Below are 20,827 nucleotides of genomic sequence, written 5' to 3' on the forward strand. Positions count from 1 at the left end.
AAATGATAATGAGGGGATGCAAACAGTGATTTAAATACTCTATGAAAGTAATTGCATTTGTATTTCTTTTCATCTTTCCCTTACAGCCAAACAGTCACTTCCTTTGCCATTCATTTTTTCTTGGTATTAACTCATTTCCCAGTATTTTGCTATTAACATTCTAGCCGATGTTGTCACATCAAGAAACACTCTTTTATTTTCATTTGGGATACTCATTGTTAGAATGCCAAAATAGATAAGCATAGATTCTTTTAAAAATTGTGTGTCCTAGCATTTATTATTTTTGGTTCCTCATAGGTCATTGTGTGTGTGTGTGTGTGTGTGTGTGTGTTTTACTTTGGGGACATGTCCATCACATGTTGAAAGTCATTTTCATCAAGGTCTTTTATCAGATAATTTTAAACCCTTTTTCCATTGTTTTCCCATTTTTTTCAGTCCAGTAGTAATCTGTGTGGTTTTGATAATATCTTTGTATTATTTAATAATAATTCTTTTCTAAATCTGATGTCTTTGTGTCAAGTCCGTTTCATCTGACTAGTAATCTAATTTTTTGCTTTCTTTTTTATTTTTTAACCTTTCTTGTATTTTTACAGTTCTCTGTCTTTATTTAATAATATGAAAAAAACAACAACTAAGTGAAGGAAAGCAAACAAACTTAGCAGATAATAACAGTAATTATATGGAAATGTGATAATAATATTGAAATGAATAAAATGCTTAATGCGCTAAGATTTTTTTTTTATTTGCAGCTAAGATTTTTTTTATTATTTGCAGCTAACCAAGATAACTCAAGGAGATTTTCTTGGGGGGGGGGCTTTTGCTCCTTCCTTGTCTAACTGTGTTTTTAAGCCCCCAAAACCCTGCCCCTTTACAGGATATCACTTCTGCAGATGTGTTACTACAGGCCCAATGATGGTGAAAAAGCAGCAACAACCCCTCAACTCAGTTCTTCGCCATCACATGACTATTACCTGCAACAACAGACACCAGAGTTTTCAAAGCACCCACAGCCATCTCTTTCAAAGGATATAGACTGACGGGGGAGTGGGGCTGAGAAAGGGGGGTGGAGTTGAATTGGAAGGACATTTTTTCACTTTTGAACCTCAAGCCTCTGTGCTCCAGGATTCAAAAGATACATACGTAAAAGATCACAATTGTCTCAAGATATGCAACTGATATTTAATTAGTTTGTTTTGTATTATGTGTTATTATGTAGGAATGTTGAAATATGTCTGACAGTGTGTTATTTCCACAAAGGGGGGGCGATTTTTTGTGTGTAATTGTTTTTATGTTTAATGTCTTATTGCTTACACACTGGGAAGAGTGTGACACCAGACACCGCCAATGCGAATGAGGGTCTCCAGGCACACGGAAACCATTGCCTTTCACGTGGCCACACTGGCAGGACCCCCAATAATACTGGGAATGAGCTGGCTGGCAATACATGACCCAGTGGTGTCATGGCATCAGCGGTCGCTCACCTTTGGGTCAGCTTACTGCTTAGAACACTGTCTGGGAGGGAAGGAACCAAGAATGACTGTGGCCAGGGTGGCTGGGTTGGCCCTGGAGCAAAAAGGGGAGGTGCCACCACAATATGCTGATTTGAAGGAGGTCTTCAGCGAGAGGGAGGCAGATAGACTGCCCCCCCACAGGCCCTTCGACTGCCAAATCAACCTGCTTCCAGGGGCTCAGTTACCGGTGGGTAAGCTGTATGCCATGTCCGACCGGGAGATGCAGGAGTTGCGGCAGTTTATTGACAAGAACCTGAAGAGAGGTTTCATAACGGAATCAAAGGCGGTGGGGGCCAGTCCGGTGTTCTTTGTGGACAAAAAGGAGACTAATCAGCCCAGATTAGTCGTGGATTACCGGGCCCTAAACCTGGTGTCAGAACCCGTGACCTTCCCAATGCCCAGGATTGACGACATTTTAACACGGGTGAGGCAGGGGAAAATTTTTACCAAGCTGGACCTCAGGGGAGCATACAGTCTGATTAGGATAAGGGAGGGGGACGAATGGAAAACGACCATGTTCACCCCCCGGGGGCTTTTGAGTACTTAGTCATGCCATTTGGATTACAATCGGAGACCGCCTGCTTTCAAGCCTTCATGCACCATGTGTTGGGGCCCCTGCTGTACAAGAATTGCGTAGCCTTTTTGGATGACGTCTTAATCTATTCGGACAATGAAAAGCAACACGTCAGAGACGTCAGGGAGGTGCTACAGAGATTGAAGAAGCATCAGTTGTGGGTCAAGCTGGAAAAATGCCAATTCCATGCCAGGGAGGTCGAGTTCCTGGGGTACAGGTTGTCAGACAAAGGACTAGCTATGGACCCGGGCAAAGTGAAGCAGTGGCGTAGCATGGGTTGTCAGCACCCGGGGCAAGGCAAGTAATTTGCGCCCCCTAACCCGTGGATTTGCGCCCCCTAACCCGTGGATTTGCGCCCCCTAACCCATGGATTTGCCCTAACCCCAGATGTTGCGCCCGGTGCGGCCCGCACCCCCTGCACCCCCCACGCTACGCCACTGAAGTGAAGGCAATGCTGGAATGGAAAGCCCCCCAAAACAGAAAGGATGTGCAGAGGTTCCTAGGCTTCAGCAACTTCTACAGGAAGTTTATAAAGAACTTCGCTCACTTGACAGCGCCCATAACGGATTGTCTTAGTAGCAAAAAGAAGTTTGCGTGGAAAGAGGGTGCGCAGCAATCCTTTGAAAGACTGAAGAAGGCGTTCGCCTCGGAAGAGCAGCTCCTGCACATGGATCCGGAGAAGCCCATGAGACTGGAGACGGACGCGTCCGACCGCGCCATTGGAGCGGTCCTTTTGCAGCCCAGGGCCAAGCAGAACTGGAGGCCGTGTGCCTTTTTCTCAAGGAAGCTGAGCAAGTCGGAGCAAAACTACACAGTGTATGACCGAGAACTGCTTGCGATCTATGCGGCATTTCGGCAATGGAGACATCTATTGATAGGGGCGCGGCACAAGATCCAGGTCCGAACTGACCACAAGAACTTGGAATACTGGCGGACCGCGCGAGTGCTCAACCAGAGACAGATCAGTTGGTCCCAGGAGTACATGGAAGGAGAGGGACCACCAGAGACCAGGCACGTGTTCCCCGAGGACCGGTGGGTGGGGGGGGGGAGCGTTGGTTGGGAAACGAGAACTGGCAGGGCTCACCAGAGACGATGAGTTCGCTCAGACAAAAATCAGGGAACTCCGGGACGGTAAGGAAGACAATGGAGGGTTTGAGGGAAAGGAAGGGCTACTGTACTATAAGGGGGCGCTGTATGTACCGGGGGAGACTTTGAGGGGGAAAGTACTTAGACAACTCCACGACAACCCAACAGCTGGGCACTTTGGACAGCACAAGACCATGCTACTTGTCACCAGACAGTTCTGGTGGCCAAAGGTGAGGGAAGACGTACGAGAATATGTACGAGGGTGCGACCGATGCCAGAGGGCTAAGGGGGAAAGGGCTGCCCCCGCGGGGGTTACTGGAACCCTTACCTACACCGGGAAAGCCCTGGGAGGTGGTGTCCATTGATTTTATGACAGATCTGCCCAAGTCAAGGGGAAAGACAGCGGTCATGGTAGCAGTCGATCTACTGATTAAAATGTGCCATTTCGTAGCTTGCTCACATGCAGCAACGGCAGAGGAGACAGCCAGGCTGTTTGTGGATCACATTTTTAGACTGCATGGGGATCCTTTGAGGGTAATCTCGGATCGCGGGAAACAATTTACTTCCCGGTTCTGGAGGAAGCTTATGAGCTTGCTACAGGTCGAGGTGAGCTTCTCGACGGCGAGGCACCCAGAAACCAACGGACAAGCCGAAAGAGCGAACGGTATACTCCAGCAATACCTACGCTGTTATGTCAGCGAGAGACAGAACGACTGGGTAGAGAAATTAGCTTTGGCTGAATTTGCGTACAATAACGCTGAACACGTGTCCACGGGAATGAGCCCTTTCATGGCCAATTACGGGTGTCACCCCAGGGCCTTCCCGGGGCGGGGGGAGGAAGGATTGAGTGTACCTGCGGCTGAGCAATTTGTGGAGGAAATGGAGGCCTTACACCAGCAACTCAGGTTGAACTTGGAGCGGGCCAAGGAAGTTTACAAGAGGCAGGCGGACAGGCACCGTCGGGAGGGGGAGACCATACGGGTGGGAGACCGAGTGTGGTTGTCATCCCAAGGGTTGCCCCTAAAGGGAGGGTGCAAGAAGTTGCAGCCGAGGCGGCTGGGGCCTTTTGAGGTAATACAGCAGGTTAACCCAGTGGCATTTAAACTCAAGTTGCCTGACAGCATGAAGATACATCCGGTGTTCCATAGGTCCCTACTTTCACCTTACAGGGAGGGGCGGGAATTCCCGGGACGGGAGGGAGGGGTTACCACCCACCCGCGGGTAGAGGAGAGGGAACACTGTAATGAAGCCACGGAAATACTCGATTCAAGGTGGCGAGGTCGCCTGTTAGAGTACTTGGTAGCCTGGGAGGGGGAACCTAGGTCGGAAAACATGTGGGTCCCTGCTGAATCAATCACTGACGGGCATCTGGTGGAAGAATTCCACAGTTTGTTCCCAGATAAGCCCAAACCATTAGCTAGATTCTGGGAGGAAGAATTTGGACCCACAGACGACGAAGGGGACTTTGTGGGTTTTCCTGCCTCTGAAGAGGAGGGAGAGGAGGTGTCCGAGGGAGAAGAATCAGATTGGGAGGTTCAACCAGAGGGAAGAGATCCGAGCGGATGGGAGGCTGATTTTGAATCCTCAGAAGATGATGATAGCTCCTTCAGGGGATTCCCCGCATCGTCGGCCGAGGAGAGAGAGGAGGTTGTATCGGAAAATTGCGCCAGGGGTGGGGGGTGGGGGTCCTGAGGAGGAGGTGGATGTCAGGGAACTGCCATCAGTGCCGGAGGGAGAGAGCAAGCTCCAGAGGGATTCCAGAGAGCGTCCCGGGATGGGGAGAGAATCAGCGTAGCACCAGTGGAGAAGGGGGGCAGATGGGGGAATCGGCGAGGCGGTCCCATGACTCCTTGCCGGGGACCAGCGGGGAGAGTAAGGGTCCTCCGCTGCCTACGCCCTCCTTGCACAGAAGGCTTCCACGCAGGGAGAGTAGGAGGAGACTAGGCGTCAAAGAGCTTCTTTGCTGGAAGAAGTTTAAGAAACGCCCACTGACGGATTCTGCCAGCGATTGAGACAGCCACGGGTGAGTGGCTGTCCGGACAGAAAAGGTTCACTCAGGCAACCCAGCCAGGTGTTGGCACCGGCTTACGCACAAGCAACCCCTAGAACCATTACACACAGCAATGGAGAATTCTCATGCATTTTATGCTTTCTAATAGCTCACGCTATTGTGTAGTCCAATGTTTAGATTAGATCAATTTATAACCACATTTCATTGTCCCACCTGGCACTCTGCCAACTTTCCCTATCCATTTTAAAATGTGCTAAACCTCGTTTTGCCAAGGACAAGCTTCTGGATCCATAAAACACCAGGTACATGAAGGTGCATATGCTTTGGTTTAGCAGGAATGATCCCTTATAGAGTTAAATTGACTTATTTGGACAAGTGCCCTTTTAAAGAATGGTTTTCTTTTAACAGATTGGTTTGAAAAGTTGAAAACCATGGGCATATATAAATTCAAATTGGACTCTGTTTGAATTGGGCAAGTGTATCCAGGCTGCAATTAGCTTTTTGGTCCTTTAAGAGCAAGTGAGCAACTTTCCTAGAGTGCAAGACCAATGCCAATAAAATAAAATCCCATAGAAAGGCCAAGGCAAAGACATCTCTCTCATGATATGTCCAAACCTGTGCCAGCTATTGTGAGTGCCAGGCGACATGGTTAATATGAAAGCCCTGAGGGGATTCAACAGGATGTGTTGCTGTACTACTATGCCGGTGTGAGACCACAGAAGAGCTAGCTTGACACCTGAGAACACAAAAAACGGCGGAGCTAAAAAGCAAACTGCATTTTTCAGTCAGTAGTGGACCTTCCTGCTAAATGTAAAGCAAAGACCACTATTGAGAAAATGTTTCTCCCAAGAGCTAGAATGCCACAAGTAATTTAGTAACAAAACACAACAGGTGTTCTTTTTATGTGATATCCTATATCCAGCTATCTGCACTGCTATACTTGCAAATGACCTTAAGAGGCATGGCTTGCAAGTCCCTTTCAGGTTTACATAAACCCACACATCTGGTACGGTGGATACCAAGTTACTATTTAGTGCATATCTATATAACATACGGGACCAAAGGGGGGTGGGAAATAAGTCTATGTCTGAACTGTAGTTAAGTGCAGAGAAGATATTTGCGGTTCCTACGGAACCTAAGCAAATTTATCTCCGAAGGGGGAAAATGTTACGGAAATTACAGAGGGGGGGCACATCTTTAAAGTTAAATATTACAAATATTATGCCTGAATATATCCTTCCAACTTGACAGCTCAGGGAAGTCACCTAACTTTAAAAATGATATAAAATCATCTCCTTTCCCAGATTCACCCCATTCCAAAGCTATTTTCCCCTTGCAAAAGGACTCCAGGAAGTTCTCAGAGGTGAAAATTGCTGGGCTCATTGTTAGCCAAAGGAAGCCAAATCTCATCACCTGACTTGCCTCAGGCTCCAGACATGGAAAGGAACTTCTATTGTACTTTTGGGTGGTGGGTACTTAAGACATATTTGTCTATGCTAATCTTATACCTGAGTCTTGCCCTGCCATGTCTGCTTATGCTAATCTTGTACCAAGGACTTGTCTGGACATGTTTGGCAAGGTTAACCCCTCCCCTTCGAACTGTATTCTGGGATGTGGTGGGAAAGTTTTAAAAGTCTTTGTCACCCCATCCTCAGGGTTCAAAATTTGCTCTTTGAACCTATTGCACAATAAACTTTGGTCTACAGCTATTTGCTCCGGTTGGCTGGACTCCTTCCTTTATTCCGCAGGGACCCGCGGCCTCTGCCCGACAAGCTGGGTGACTGAGCAGCCTCACACCCAGATTTTTCCTTAACAAGGACCAATCTCTCGAAGCATTTCAGCACTACAGATGTTAATGCAATAGGTCTGTAGTCATTTAGGCAGTTATTTACTGTTTTCTTTGGGACTGGGACAATGGTGGCTGTTTTCAAGCATGATGGAACACAAGCTGTTTGCAGAGAGATGTTAAAAATCCTTGTCAGGACCCTTGCTAGTTGATCGGCACAGTTTTTTACCACTATCCCCAGCATCCCACCTGGACCAGCAGCTTTACTGGGATTCACCATCCTCAATGCAGCTTTCACTTGAATAAGTGGCTGAGAGTTTGTAGGCTGGCAGGCAGGAACTAGCAGGTGAAGAAGATGTTCAGCTCCTCTGCCAACAAACCATCAGCCTTTACTGTGTTCCTCGTATTGTCCTTGTAGTTGGTTAGATGCTGCAGTCCCTGCCACACTTGTTTCGTGTTGTTATCGGCTAGGCAATTCTCCACCTTAAGCTTATATTGTTGTTTTGCTGCCTTAATGCCTTTCCTGAGCTTTGTTCTTGCCCCTCTGTACAGTATATATCTGTGTTCCCTGCCTTGAAAGCAGTATCCCGAGCTTTCAGGAGTGACCTTACTTCAGCAGTCATTCAGGGTTTGCAGTTCCCATAGACTCTAATGCACCTCTCCGTTGTTACATTAGTGCACACTTTGATATAAGAAAGTACAGTGACTGTGTACAGTATCTGTGCAGATCTTGATCTTCAAACATGCTCCAATCAGTACTTTCAAAACAATCCTGGAGCTGACTGAAAGTGCCCTCTGGCCAGATTCTAACTGTTTTTATAACTGGCTGTATTCTTCGGACATAAAAAAAGTGAAGAATGGTCGGATGAACCTAAGTGAGGGAGGGAAATTGCCCTGTATGCCTGCTTCAGATTGGAATACACATGATCCAAAATATTCTTCCCTCTAGTGGGGAAATTCACATACTGTTTGAACTTAGGAAAAACTGTCTTCAGGCAGGCCTGATTGAAATCCTCTGCCACAACAAGGGCACCCTCTGGATGGATTTGCTGCTGCCTAGAGATGACGTCATATAGCTTAGAAAGTGCCACTCTGACATTAGCATCAGGTGAAATGTAAACGGCTATGATAATTATCACAGCTACTTCTCTAGGCAGATAAAATGGCCTGCTTGTAACTACCACCAATTCCACGTCTGGCAGAGCAGTACGTATAAGCTACTCTGCTGTTAAGACATCAACCACTGTGTATATAAATACAGATTCCTCCTCCCCTAGCCTTACCAGAATTACTGTTTTTATCAGAGCGATAAATTACTCAGTTTGTCAGCTCCACCGCTGCATCTGGTACTGCTGAATGTAGCCAGGTTTCCGTAATAATTGCCACACAGCTCTCACGAAGAGGCTTACTTGCCGCCATCTGCAACTCTAGTTTGTCAAATTTATGGACAAGAGATCTGATATTAGTCAGGAAGACACTTGGCAGTGCTGGTCTGGTGGGTTGTTTTCGAAGCCGAGTCAACAAACCAGCTCTGCACCCATGCTTTTGTTTCCACTCCTTTCTCTTTCGCTTCTGTCAGCACTTCCCCCTCCCGACGACAATCCATGGAGATCCTGGAGATCTCACTATACAATTTGGTATACTGTGGGACCGCTGAAACCCTCTCGTTATCTCTAATTTCCTTTCAAGCCCGATGTTTACCAGCTCTATGTGTGAGTAGGTGAAGTCTGCTCCTTGCACCACATTGTGCAAACACATCCATACACATATTATTCCAAACAGCACACACCCTTCTCGGGAGCTCAAAGCTGCAGCATGTGAACACGCCACCATACGTTATGTTAACGGAGAAATCCGAGGGCTCCCTTGGACAAAAAGCAAGGACACCAACCAGGAAAATTGGAGCAAAACAGCAGCCAGTAGGCTTGGTCTTTATTAAGGCTGTCGCGACAGGACTCCAACTCACTGCAAGACGAAGCAAGATGGAAGCCCCGAACAAAAGACCCCCAACTTTTATTAGCTACTAATCCCCATGCTATTGTTGGGATATGAGTACTACGCAGCTGCGAACAAGCAGCTGGATGTTTACATCACATGATGGAACTAACCGTGAGACAGGATGTTCCAGGGATTTCTCAGGGATTTGTTCTCAGTGTAATATGAGACCTTCCTGTTGCTTGTGTGAAGGAAGTTTGATGCAGTTGCTCGGAGGAGACTGAGTGAGCAGACATGTTTTTTGTACAGTTGTACAGTCAGAAATAAAGTAGAGATGAAATAGACTTTCTGACTGTTTTTCTTTCTCCTGCTGCTATGCAAGGGGGCAAGGGGGTGTGCACCTTTCATCAGGGAGGTGTCGCCTATCAAGATCTCCCTGGTCTGCCGGGATGCCAGCCAGGGTAGGTCACCGGAGACAGGCCCCGACAAGCCTGGGAAGAGGAGTCAGCCTTTCCCGAGGGGGCAAGTTTCCAACAAGTGGTAGCAACGCGGATGGCTGTGGCAACAAGTGACGGCTAAGGAAGGCTGGAGCACCCGAGTGGAGGCGTTTTTGCTGATTGCAACGTTCCACGGACCTCTGACAGTTCCTGATTGATGGCTGCATGGTGAACGCGGATTGAACGGTTCTCCGGTTCATCGAAGAGCTGCTGTTTTTGGATTAAAACAGAGCGAGAAAGCCACATTCCAAGCATTCTGGGGGAGTGCTGATAAACAAAGCTGTCGACTGCCAAGGAATCGTGAGTACTTTTGGGCTGATTTATGGGCTCGTTAAGCTTCAAAGGCAAGCAGGAAGCAAGCCGGGAGGCTCGCAGGCTGTTGGAATTTTCAGCGTAGCTTGCTGCCAAGGGCTTACGGCTCGTAGCAGACAGCTGTAAACAGCTCACAGGCTGTTGGATTTTTCAGCTCGGAGCTGAAAGCTGTAACTTGGGATCAAGATGGATGCCAAGCAAGGGGCGGGTTTGCCTTATCCACCCCCCCTAACAAATGACAATTATTCCTCATGGTGTTTGAAAATGAAAGCCCTACTTGAGAGACAGAGAATATTTGGGGTGATTCAGAATCCCATTCCAGCTGCTCCTTCAAGGGCTTGGAATTATTCTAATGTGCAGGCAAGGTCCGCTATCGTCTTGTGTGTGGCCGACGATCAGTTAGTTCATATAGCACATTTGGAATTCGCGAGAGAGATTTGGCTCACGCTTCAGCGAATTCATCAGAGAGACGCTGCAGGCACAGCGCTGCTGCATTTTGAGAAACTCACAAACATGAGACTAAAGCCTGGTGGCGATGTGCAAGTGCATCTGACAGAGATGCAATTTCTACGCCAGCAGATGGCGCAAATAAATTTTCCTCTTCAGGAAGAAATTTTCTGTTTTATGATTATCAACAGCTTAAATCAAACGTACAAAACGGTTGCGAGTCAGCTTGGATCGCTACCTGCCGCGGATCTAACGGTTCAAAGGATTTGTTCCGTGGTTCTGAATGAAAGAGATAGACTTGCTGCAATAGCTGTTGCTGATGGGGGGAGTGAAGCTAGTAGTTCAACCACCCCCACTGTTGTTGCTGGAGAAGAGCAGGCTGTAGCTGTTTGTTGTTTTAATTGTGGCCAGCCTGGGCATGTTCAGAAGAACTGTAAAAAGCCACGTCAGCAAAAAGGAGCAAAAGGGGGCTCCACAAAGCCAGAGGCTACGAAAGGGCGTGTCAAAGCGCAGGCAAGACCAGCGAAAGCTCTGATGTCGCCAAAGGCCTCATCATTGGTTGAGAATGCTTTTATTATTGACCCTGGAGCCACCGAGCACCTGACCTCATGCAAAGAGTTATTTTCTATGTTTGAGAAGCAACGCTTCACTGTGAAACAGGCCAATGGCCAGGAAATGGAAGCGACCAGAATTGGGACTGTTTACTTGGAAAGTCTGAACTTGACTATAAGTAATGTTTACTATGTTCCGGACTTAAAATTCAATTTGTTGAGTGTTTCTCAGATGACAAAGAAAGGACTGGTGTTATCCTATGATAAGGAGAGTTGCAAAATCTTTAAAGACGGAGAGCTGTATTTTTCTGCCAAAGAGAAAGATGGGCTGAATTTGTTGACTTTTGTAGAGTCTGATTACAAAATGTGCAATGCATGTGAATCTAAAATGTCTTCTCTTGCAGGTGTATCCAAAGGAGCCACAGATAAGAAGGCAACAAAGATTAGCAGTGTTTTTCAGTGAGTGTATGGTGATGTAATTGGTCCTCTAGCACCCTCTAGAGGCAATGCAAAATACTATCTTGTATTTGTTGATCACTATTCTCATTATGTATGGATTTACGTATTGGAGACACCAAAGGAAACCTTAGCAAGGTTTAAAGAGCTTTCTAACAAGGTTAAAACTGTTCATGATGCTAATATTGATTATCTTTTCACAGATGAAAAGCCAATTTTTCTTTCACAGGATTTTCAAGATTTCCTTGAGAAACAAGAGATAGAGCATAAGATTGCAGTCTCTGAGGCTTCATGGAACAAGTGTGTGTGTGTGTGTGAAGGTGAACAAAGAGTTGCAGAAAGGCATGGAAGCACAATTGCTTAGTTCACATTTGCCACATGGGTTCTGGGCTGAATCTTTAAACTCTTTCTGTTACACATGGGTGAGAAAGGTTTCAAAAGGTATGGAAAGTTCTCCTTTTGAGAAGCTATTCCAGAGGAACCCTTCGGTAAATCATTTTAAGGTTTTTGGATCTCATGTCAATGTGGAAACCCCACAAGGGGTCAGAAATGCCAAAAGCATTTTTGTGGGTTATGAAAAGGGTTTCTACAGAGTAATTTTGTCTGAATCTGGTCAGGTGATTCTCACAAAATTTCTGGAGAGCACTCCAAGACAGGAGAGAGAGGTTCTCCACACATTTCCCACTGATGTCAATGCAGATGAGTATTCTGATACTGAGAGTGACACAGAGAGCTCAGAGAGTTCTGCTGACACAGTCATTGAGAGGGGTTCATACACAATGTCTAGTCTTTCACAAGTTAAGGCTGAACTAGAATTGACAGAACCTCTATTTACTGTTGGGCGTGGTTCACCCAAAAGGATGAACCAGTCAGCAAGGAGGATCTGCACCTCATTCGCAGGTCTGAGAGAGTCACAAAGGGCATACCACCCAAAAGGTACTCTCAAGAGTTTGCTAACTCAGCTGTTGCATGTGTTACTATAGTTAACAACTCAAGCCAGGTTCAAAGTATGTCTAAGTCAGAGACAAAGACACACCTGGGACTTGCAAAACGTAACACTACATTCCCTAGCCAAGGTAATGCAGAAGCTCTCGTTCCCTGGAAAACAGACAACCAGAGAGTTACACTGGTGGAACCAGTGGCAGGGAGTTCCAAAGGTGGAACTGAAACAACAAGGGATTGTTGCGTGTATAACAACTGTTTGTTTTCTTCTCTGGATGAAGCTTTGTTCGCAGCTAACGTCGAATCATATGGGGGAGCATGTTGGGATATGAGTACTATGCAGCTGCGAACAAGCAGCTGGATGTTTACATCACATGATGGAACTAACCGTGAGACAGGATGTTCCAGGGATTTCTCAGGGATTTGTTCTCAGTGTAATATGAGACCTTCCTGTTGCTTGTGTGAAGGAAGTTTGATGCAGTTGCTCGGAGGAGACTGAGTGAGCAGACATGTTTTTTGTACAGTTGTACAGTCAGAAATAAAGTAGAGATGAAATAGACTTTCTGACTGTTTTTCTTTCTCCTGCTGCTACGCAAGGGGGCAAGGGGGTGTGCACCTTTCATCAGGGAGGTGTCGCCTATCAAGATCTCCCTGGTCTGCCGGGATGCCAGCCAGGGTAGGTCACCGGAGACAGGCCCCGACAAGCCTGGGAAGAGGAGTCAGCCTTTCCCGAGGGGGCAAGTTTTCAACAGCTACACCCCTAAGACTACATCATGATTACATCATTGACACATCACAGAAAAGGAGGGTTTGAGGGAGGAGTTGGGGTGGTAGTGTGGTGTAGTGGTTAAGAGCGATAGTCTCGTAATCTGGGAACCGGGTTCGTGTCTCCGCTCCTCCACATGCAGCTGCTGGGTGACCTTGGGCCAGTCACACTTCTTTGAAGTCTCTCAGCCCCACTCACCTCACAGAGTGTTTGTTGTGGGGGAGGAAGGAGATTGTTAGCCGCTTTGAGACTCCTTAAAGGGAGTGAAAGGCGGGATATCAAATCCAAACTCTTCTTCTTCTTCTAACCTGAGTGTCCTGTCACCTGTCCAATTCCTCCTTTCCCCCTCCCCATGAGCACATTCCAGAGGACAAAGAGGAGTTCACGGTTTCCTGCTCCCAGAGGGAAGGGTTGGTCACTGTCCTTTGTTTTAGTCCGTACTGAATCCACTTCCATATGCAGGTTCTTTGTGAGTGAAATGGTCCACTGTCTGGCACCATCAGGGTTGGCATGCCAGCTGGGGTGGGCTGACGTGATGGTACACTTGGGGGATTATGGCAAGCCTCCCCCCTTCGATAGTCCTTCCTCCATGGTGCAGAACAAAAGTGGAACGGTACAGATCTGATATATGGCTGATTTTCTATGAATTTATAACAGAAAACACTTCAGAGGTAAAAACACTTTCACTTAAAGGAAGCACTTGGATACATTTTGATTGGATCAGTCACGGTCAATTAAACCCGGATACATTGCATTAGCAGCTGTCAACAGCCATTGAGAGGAAGACATAGGCCCTACAGTACCTGCGTGGTCAACCTGCATTAAACTGGTCAATCTGCATTAAAGATAGCGAACGGGGTTTCATGGAAACAGGCTTACAATTCAAGCGCTTCCTTATTTACGGAAGACTTTTCAATAGAGTTTTATTAAAGGTAATGGCGCGTATGGTGTGCGTGGGGGGGTGTGCTTGTGCAAACTGTATGTTGGGGGGGGTTCCTGCAACAGTTATAAATTACATAATAATAAAAATGCATAATAAAATGCATAAAAATAAAAACACACGACAAAATACATAAAAATAGAAATACATTTAAAAAATAAAAATACACCATGAAATACATAAAAATAAAAATGCACAATTGCATTCCTGCTTTTGGGGGGTTGGGCTAGGAGAGGGTGCTAGAAAAGGGAGGTTTTTGGTGCAGTCTGAGCCACAACATGTTTTGCTCCCTCCTTATGTACCGGTAATCTTGACATGCCCTGGGGCGAGGTTTTGGCATATCTCGAAGCCACTTTCTGTTTTTCTAGTCCTGCTTCTGCTGGCAGCTAAGCCCCAATCTCTTTCCAGGGAGCGAGGAAAAGGCGTGTGGTGATCCCAGAATGATGGACAAGGGAAGGGTACCCCGGGGGTCATCTAGCTCAACCCCCCTCCACGAGAGTCCACCTGCAATGCAGGAATCCCCCAAGAGAAGGGACACCCAGGGTCATCTAGCCCAACCCCTTGCAATGCCAATACGAGGTTGGCAGTGGGGGCCAGGTGGGCGTAGCTCGCGTCCGGGTAGGTGTGGCATCCCCCAGGTTAGAACATCGGGTTAGAGCCCCACCTAGTGGCTGTTTTTTCCAGCTCCCAAACTTCTCCCGCAATCCAGGTGGGAGACAGGTGCGCCTCGGAAAAGGAGTCAATCCGATCTCACTCCGCTTTCCGTTCTTTCCCCCCTCTCACTGCAACGATCTGGATTCAACAGCCATCGGTGATAAGATCAAGCAGGCCCTGGTGAATGTGGACTTGAGGGGGCCGGCACCCGCCAGCCCAGCATCCATCACTGCTGCCCGCCCTGCACCCATCCCTGCTGCCCACCATGCACCCATCCCTGCCCCCTCGGAAGAAGCAGCCTGCGCCCGCCCACCCACCATGCACCCATCCCTGCCACCCCCTCTGCACCCACCTCTGTGTTGGTTTCTGTTTATGCCACTGTGCAGTGCTTGGCGTCACAAGACTCTGTTTGTATTCCACACATTCCAGACTGTTGGAAGTCTCACGGAAGACGGGAGACGGATGGGATGTTACTGGTTTCCTGTTCTTTTGTGTTCCAGTTGCTCTCTGCTTTCACAGAGAGAGGATGTATATTCTTACTGTCTGCATAGTTAGAAAATAAAGCATAGCGATGTAGCTCATATTTCTTGGCTCCTTCTGCTGTTTTGGATACTCTGCTGAATGGGGAACGTGCCTGGAGCCTCATCAAAGGCTCAGGTCGTTAATCACCATCGGAGGACTCGACCGGAGGATGAGCTTTTCCAGCTCGGTCGTAGAGGAGATTCCGACACTCTGCCGCCCGCCCTGCACCCATCCCTGCCACCTCGGAGGAAGCAGCCAGTGCCTACACCCATTCCTGCCACTCACCCTGCACCCATCCCTACTACCCACCCTGCACCCATCTCTGCCCAATCTGGGGAAGCAGCAAGCGCTCGCCAGCCCACCCTGCACCCATTCTTTCCACCCACCCTGCACCCATCTCTGCCTCCTTGGGGGAAGAAGCCAGCGCCCACCCTCCCACCCCGCACCCATCTCCACCGCCTGCCCTGTACCCATCTCTGCCCCCTTGGGGGAAGCAGCCAGCGCCTGCCCACCCACCCTACACCCATCCCTGCTGCCCGCCCCACACCCATCTCTGCCGCCCGCCCTGCACCCATCTCTGCCGCCAGAGCTGCACCCATTCCTGCCACCTTGGGGGAAGCAGCCAGAGCCTGCCCACCCACCCTGCCCCCATCTCTACCACCCGCCCGCCCCATTCCTGCCGCCTGCTCCCATCCCTGCCTCCCGCCCTACACCCATCCCTGCCTAATCAGGGGAAGCAGCTAGTATTCTCCCCCGACCCTGCACCCATCCCTCCCCCCACCCTGCACCCATCTCTGCCACCCGCACTGCACCCATCCCTCCCCCACACCCTGCACCCATCCCTGCCCCATTGGAGGAAGCAGCCAGTGTCTGCCTGCCCATCCTGCACCCATCCCTGCCAGCATCTCTGCTGCCCACCCTGCTGCCGGCCCTGCACCCATCCCTACCGCCCACCCTGCACCCATCCCTCCCCATACCATGCACCCATCCCTGCCGCCCTCCCTGCACCCATCCTTCCCGCCCTCCCTGCACGCATCCCTGCTGCCCGCCCTGCCCCCAACCCTACCGCCCACCTGCCCCATCACTGCCGCCCGCCCTGCACCCATCCCTGCCCAATCAGGGGAAGCAGCTAGCATTCCCCCCCCACCCTGCACGCATCCCTGCCCCCATCTCTGGCGCCCGCCCCGCCCCATCCCTGCCACCAGACCTGCACCAATCCCTGCCCAATCAGGGAAAGCAGCAAGCACCCTCCCCCCCACCCTGCCCCCATCTCTGCCGCCCACGCCACACCCATCCCTCCCCCCACCCTGCACCCATCCCTGCCGCCCACCCTGCACCCAACCCTACCGCCCACCTGCCCCATCACTGCCGCCTGCCCTGCACCCATCACTGCCCAATCAGGCGAAGCAGCTAGCATTCCCCCCCTGCACGCATCCCTGCCCCCATCTCTGGCACCCGCACTGCACCCATCTCTGCCACCCGCCCCACCCCATCCCTGCCCAATCAGGGGAAGCAGCAAGCACCCTCCCCCCCACCCCCACCCATCCCTGCCACCCACCCTGCAACCATCCCTGCCACCACACCTGCACCCATCCCTCCCCCGCCTGCACCCATCCCTGCCGCCCGCCCTGCACACATTCCTGCCGCCCAGCCCGCACCCATCCCTGCCGCCCACCCTGCACCCATCCCTGCTGTGAGATTTTGACCAGCTTCGGCCCATCTGAAGCTGATACAGGCTTGTCTTATCTTGAGCCCAAGCAGAGTAGTCCACACAGCAGAAGGATAAGCAGTATGTGCCATATTCTTAACTTTATTTCCACTCTATGCTGAGAGAATACAAACATGCATCTTGCCTCTGTGAGAGCAGAGAAGCAACTCGTCTTGGAAACAAAGAACACCGAGAGAACAGTGAAAAACAGGGAACCAGTGTACGTCACTGTTAGGATATTTCCGTTTCACCTTAAAAGGGAGCAGGCTTTGTGAGTCACAGTCTGCGTATTTCCTGTTCACAGGATGTTTCTGTTGTGTCTTTGCTTTTGTTTCTCTCTCTGTGCCTGAGACATCGAAGCAGGCAGCCATGTCTTTTCTTTGTTCTGACCAACGCTGAATAAAGTTATAAATAATGCTCTCCTGAGTGCGTCTTTCGCTGTACGAACTCTGCGATAGAGCGTGCACGAGCTCTGGAATGTGGAAAGCTATTTCAGAGGCCTCGTGTCGCTAATTGACTGATACTGTATCTATGGGAGATCGATGGACGTCCGGAGTCGACGTGGAGGCAGTGATGGCCTTTGTCTCCCTGGCAGTATCCCAACAACAGTTTTCGGGCCCAGATTCACGGCACTTACAGGAGAGTAAGACTGCGACAGACTGCTGAGGTATGTGTGGGAAAAGCGAAAGCAAAGGCTTTTCGTTGCCATGGCAGAGTCTCTTTGAAGTACGGCAGGCTTAATTGGCCTGGGAGCCGCGCCAGAGGCTTCGTGATTAATGAGCTGCCGAGATAAGAAGTTTTTGAAGGCATAAAGGCTCATGGCTCAAGTAAAACCCTGGAATGGAGTTTTTACAAGCCTCAGATGAAGGTACTCAGTGCCCAAAGTTAAATCGGCACAATTATGAGACTTGGGCAAGTTGTTGTGAGAGCTTGCTACGACAGTTTGGAGTGTGGCATACTGTGTGTGAAGCCCCTCCAGTTCCTCTGACAGATAGATGGAAGGCCCAAGATTCAAGGGCCATAGACGTAATAGTCTTGTCCGTCTCTCTGGAGGAAATTGCTACGCTAGCTGACAACACGACTGCACGTCAGATGTTGAATGCTTTGAAAGTAGCCCATCTGCCGGTCATCCCAGCCCAGAGTTTGACTGCATCGGAGGTCCTGGCTGTTTCCCAGAATGCGAGTGAATGCAGGGATGCAGAGGGCACCGGTTGTAAGCTGCAGGGGGAGCTGACTGTGATGTCATCCCAGGCAGCATTCCAGCCTCCAGGGGGAGCCAAGGAGTCGGCAGCTGAGAGCTCTGTTTCTCATGAGAACCAAGGTCATCGTCTCTGTAGAGGCCGGAAGGCCAGAAGTAAACAGAGACAGAACCCTGCAGATGGCCCGAAGCAGAAGGGGGTTGGAAAGCCCATGCCAGTGGAAAACAAGGCTTTGTTTGCTGGCACAGCTTCACCAAAGGCTAAAGGCAAGTTTGATGACCAGGAGCAGGGGGGCAAGCAGCAAAAGCCCACGCCGGTGGAAAACAAGGTTTTGCTTGCTGGAAAAGCTGCTCCAAAGGCCAAGGCCAGATTTGTTATAGATTCGGGAGCGACCCGCCATTTGGCCAAAGATAAACATCTTTTTATCTCCTTCATGCCTCAAGATGGTGAGATCCACCAGGCTGATGGAAAGACGTTGCGAATTGCAGGAGTTGGGACTGTGAAACTGGCAAGTCTGCACACTACCATCAGAGATGTACTTTATGTTCCAGGTGCTGCAAACAATTTGCTCAGTGTCCCACAGCTGACTGAGCGTGGCTTTGAGATTTCCTTCAAGAGGAGCATCTGTGTCATCAGGAAAGGCAAAGAGGACATTTTGCATGCAAAGTTTATAGATGGTTTGTTCTGCATAAATTATGATGACAATGCTGCTGCTGTGTCTAATGTTGATTCTTGTTGTGTTGCACAAACTAACAAAGTTCTTCATGCAGGATGCATTCATGAGGCGCACAGAAAATTTGCTCACATGTCTTGGCAGGCGTTGGCCAAGATGCCTGGGTTGGTTCAGGGTTTGAACATCAAGCCCTGTAAGTATCACATGAAATGTGTATCTTGTGCAGAGAACAAGGTGAAGGTTGCTCCAAAAGGCAAGGAGTCTAGCAGGCAGGCTTCCAAACCCTACCAGCTAGTCCACGCAGACCTGGTTGGTCCACTTGCGCCCTCTTTGGGTGGAGCAAGGTACTTCATGGTTCTAATTGATTCTTTTTCCAGGTACATTCATGTGTTTATGCTCGAGCAGAAATCGCAAGTGTTTCCTAGGTTCAAGGCATTCTGTGCTTGGTTGGAGAATGCTCACAGTAAACTTATCGGCTGTCTCTTTACTGATCGAGGCGGGGAGTTCACTTCTCAGCAGTTTGAAGCTTTCCTGACTGAGAAGGGAATCCAGCATGACCTCTCAACGCCTAGATCGCCATGGCAGAATGGACTTGCTGAGCGAGCAATCCAGACATTGCTTCAAGGCCTAAAAACCTTGTTGCATGATGCCAATCTCCCTGAGAAGTTTTGGGGAGAGTCTTTGTCAACGTTTGTTTATTCCTATAATCGCAGATTGTCATCACCTATTGGTTGTACTCCCTATGAGAAGATGTTTGGTAAGAAACCTTACGTCAAGCACATGAGAATTTTTGGTTCTGACATGTGGGTACACACCCCACAGAGCAACAAGCTTGGGAAGCGTGGGGCACATGGTTTGTTCATGGGGTACGAAAAAGGAGCATACAGGGTATGGATGACTGACTCTAAGTCCATTAAGTTCACAAAGAGTGTTGAGTACAATCCTAAGTGGGGGGGAAATGTGGGAATTTTCCAGAGTTACCCAGAGGAAGATGAAGGTGATGTGAAAAAAGCAGATGATGTTGAGGTAGAAGAGGAAGCTGAGGATGATGATGATGATGATGATGATGATGATGATCAGAGTTCGGATTCCAGCTCAGTGGGCGGCGCTGCTGCTGATGTCAGTGACAGTGATGGCACAGCAGACTACAAGAGCGCAAAGGCCTCAGTCAGACCATCTGATGCGTCTGACAATGAACTGGAAGAACCACTGTTCACCATTGGTCACTTTTCTCCTAAGAAGGAGGAGATGAGTCCAGAAGACTTGCGTCTAGTACGCAGATCTGAAAGGGCGACCAAAGGCAGACCTCCAAAGACATTTGCTGATGAGTTTGATAAGACAGCAACTGCTGTTCTTAGTAGCTCAGAGAAGGTGTGGGAACCTTCAAGCTTCAAAGAGGTTCAGGAGTTAACCTCTAAAGATGCTGAGCCTTGGCTTAATGCCATGAAGGCTGAAGTTGATTCCTTGAACAGGAACCAAACTTGGGAGCTGGTACCGGTAGTCCCAGGAATGAAACTGGTTGGCAGCAAATGGGTCTTCAAGGCCAAGACAGACCAGAATGGCAAGATTGTCAGACACAAAGCCAGATTGGTTGCCAGAGGTTTTTCACAGGTACCAGGACAGGATTACCACGAGACCTACTCACCCACCGTCAAGTATGAGAGCATTCGGCTAATGCTCAAGATTGCTGCAGAGGAGAAACTGCATGTTTCCCATCATGACATTAATACAGCTTTTTTGTACGGGGTTTTGGGGGAGGAGCTGTTTATGCTTCCACCTGATGGAATGCAGATACAGAAGGGAATGATCTGTAAACTTCAGAAATCCTTATATGGTCTCAAGCAGAATGCCAGGTGTTGGAACACAAAACTCACTGAGACATTGCTTTCTCTAGGTTTTCACCAGGGCAAGGCTGATCCGTGTGTGTTTGTCAAGGAGGAGGGGCAAAACAAACTGCATTGTTTATGTTTTGTTGATGATCTTCTGATGTTTTGGAAGAATCAGGCTTTGTACCAAAGCACCCTAGCTCAGCTGAAGGAGCACTTTGACATGAAGGATCTTGGTGAGGTATCCAACTATCTTTCTCTGCAGGTGGAGAGGGACCAAGCAGGTAATTTTCTGGTACACCAAACACAGAAAATTGCTGATGTATTAACCAGGTTGAATTTGGTTGATGCAAACCCAGCAGACACACCGATGGTGACAGGTTACCAGGTAGATAGTACTACTGAGGCGTTTTCTGACACTACACTGTACA

At 48.9% G+C, this 20,827-nt stretch overlaps 2 long non-coding RNA genes across 2 annotated transcripts in view; one reads left to right on the forward strand and one right to left on the reverse strand.

Moving 5' to 3' along the window:
* The window catches only part of LOC310753909, a 395,356-nt gene that overhangs the window by 223,506 nt on the left and 151,023 nt on the right, over positions 1-20,827 (reverse strand). The window lies entirely within an intron of this gene.
* On the forward strand, positions 1,200-5,466 carry LOC310753912. The gene is made up of 2 exons (XR_014543502.1): positions 1,200-1,323; positions 5,301-5,466. It is a non-coding gene; the product is annotated as an uncharacterized lncRNA (long non-coding RNA).

Source organism: Podarcis filfolensis, assembly GCF_964270895.1.
Source record: "Podarcis filfolensis genome assembly, chromosome: W".
NCBI lineage: Eukaryota > Metazoa > Chordata > Lepidosauria > Squamata > Lacertidae > Podarcis > Podarcis filfolensis.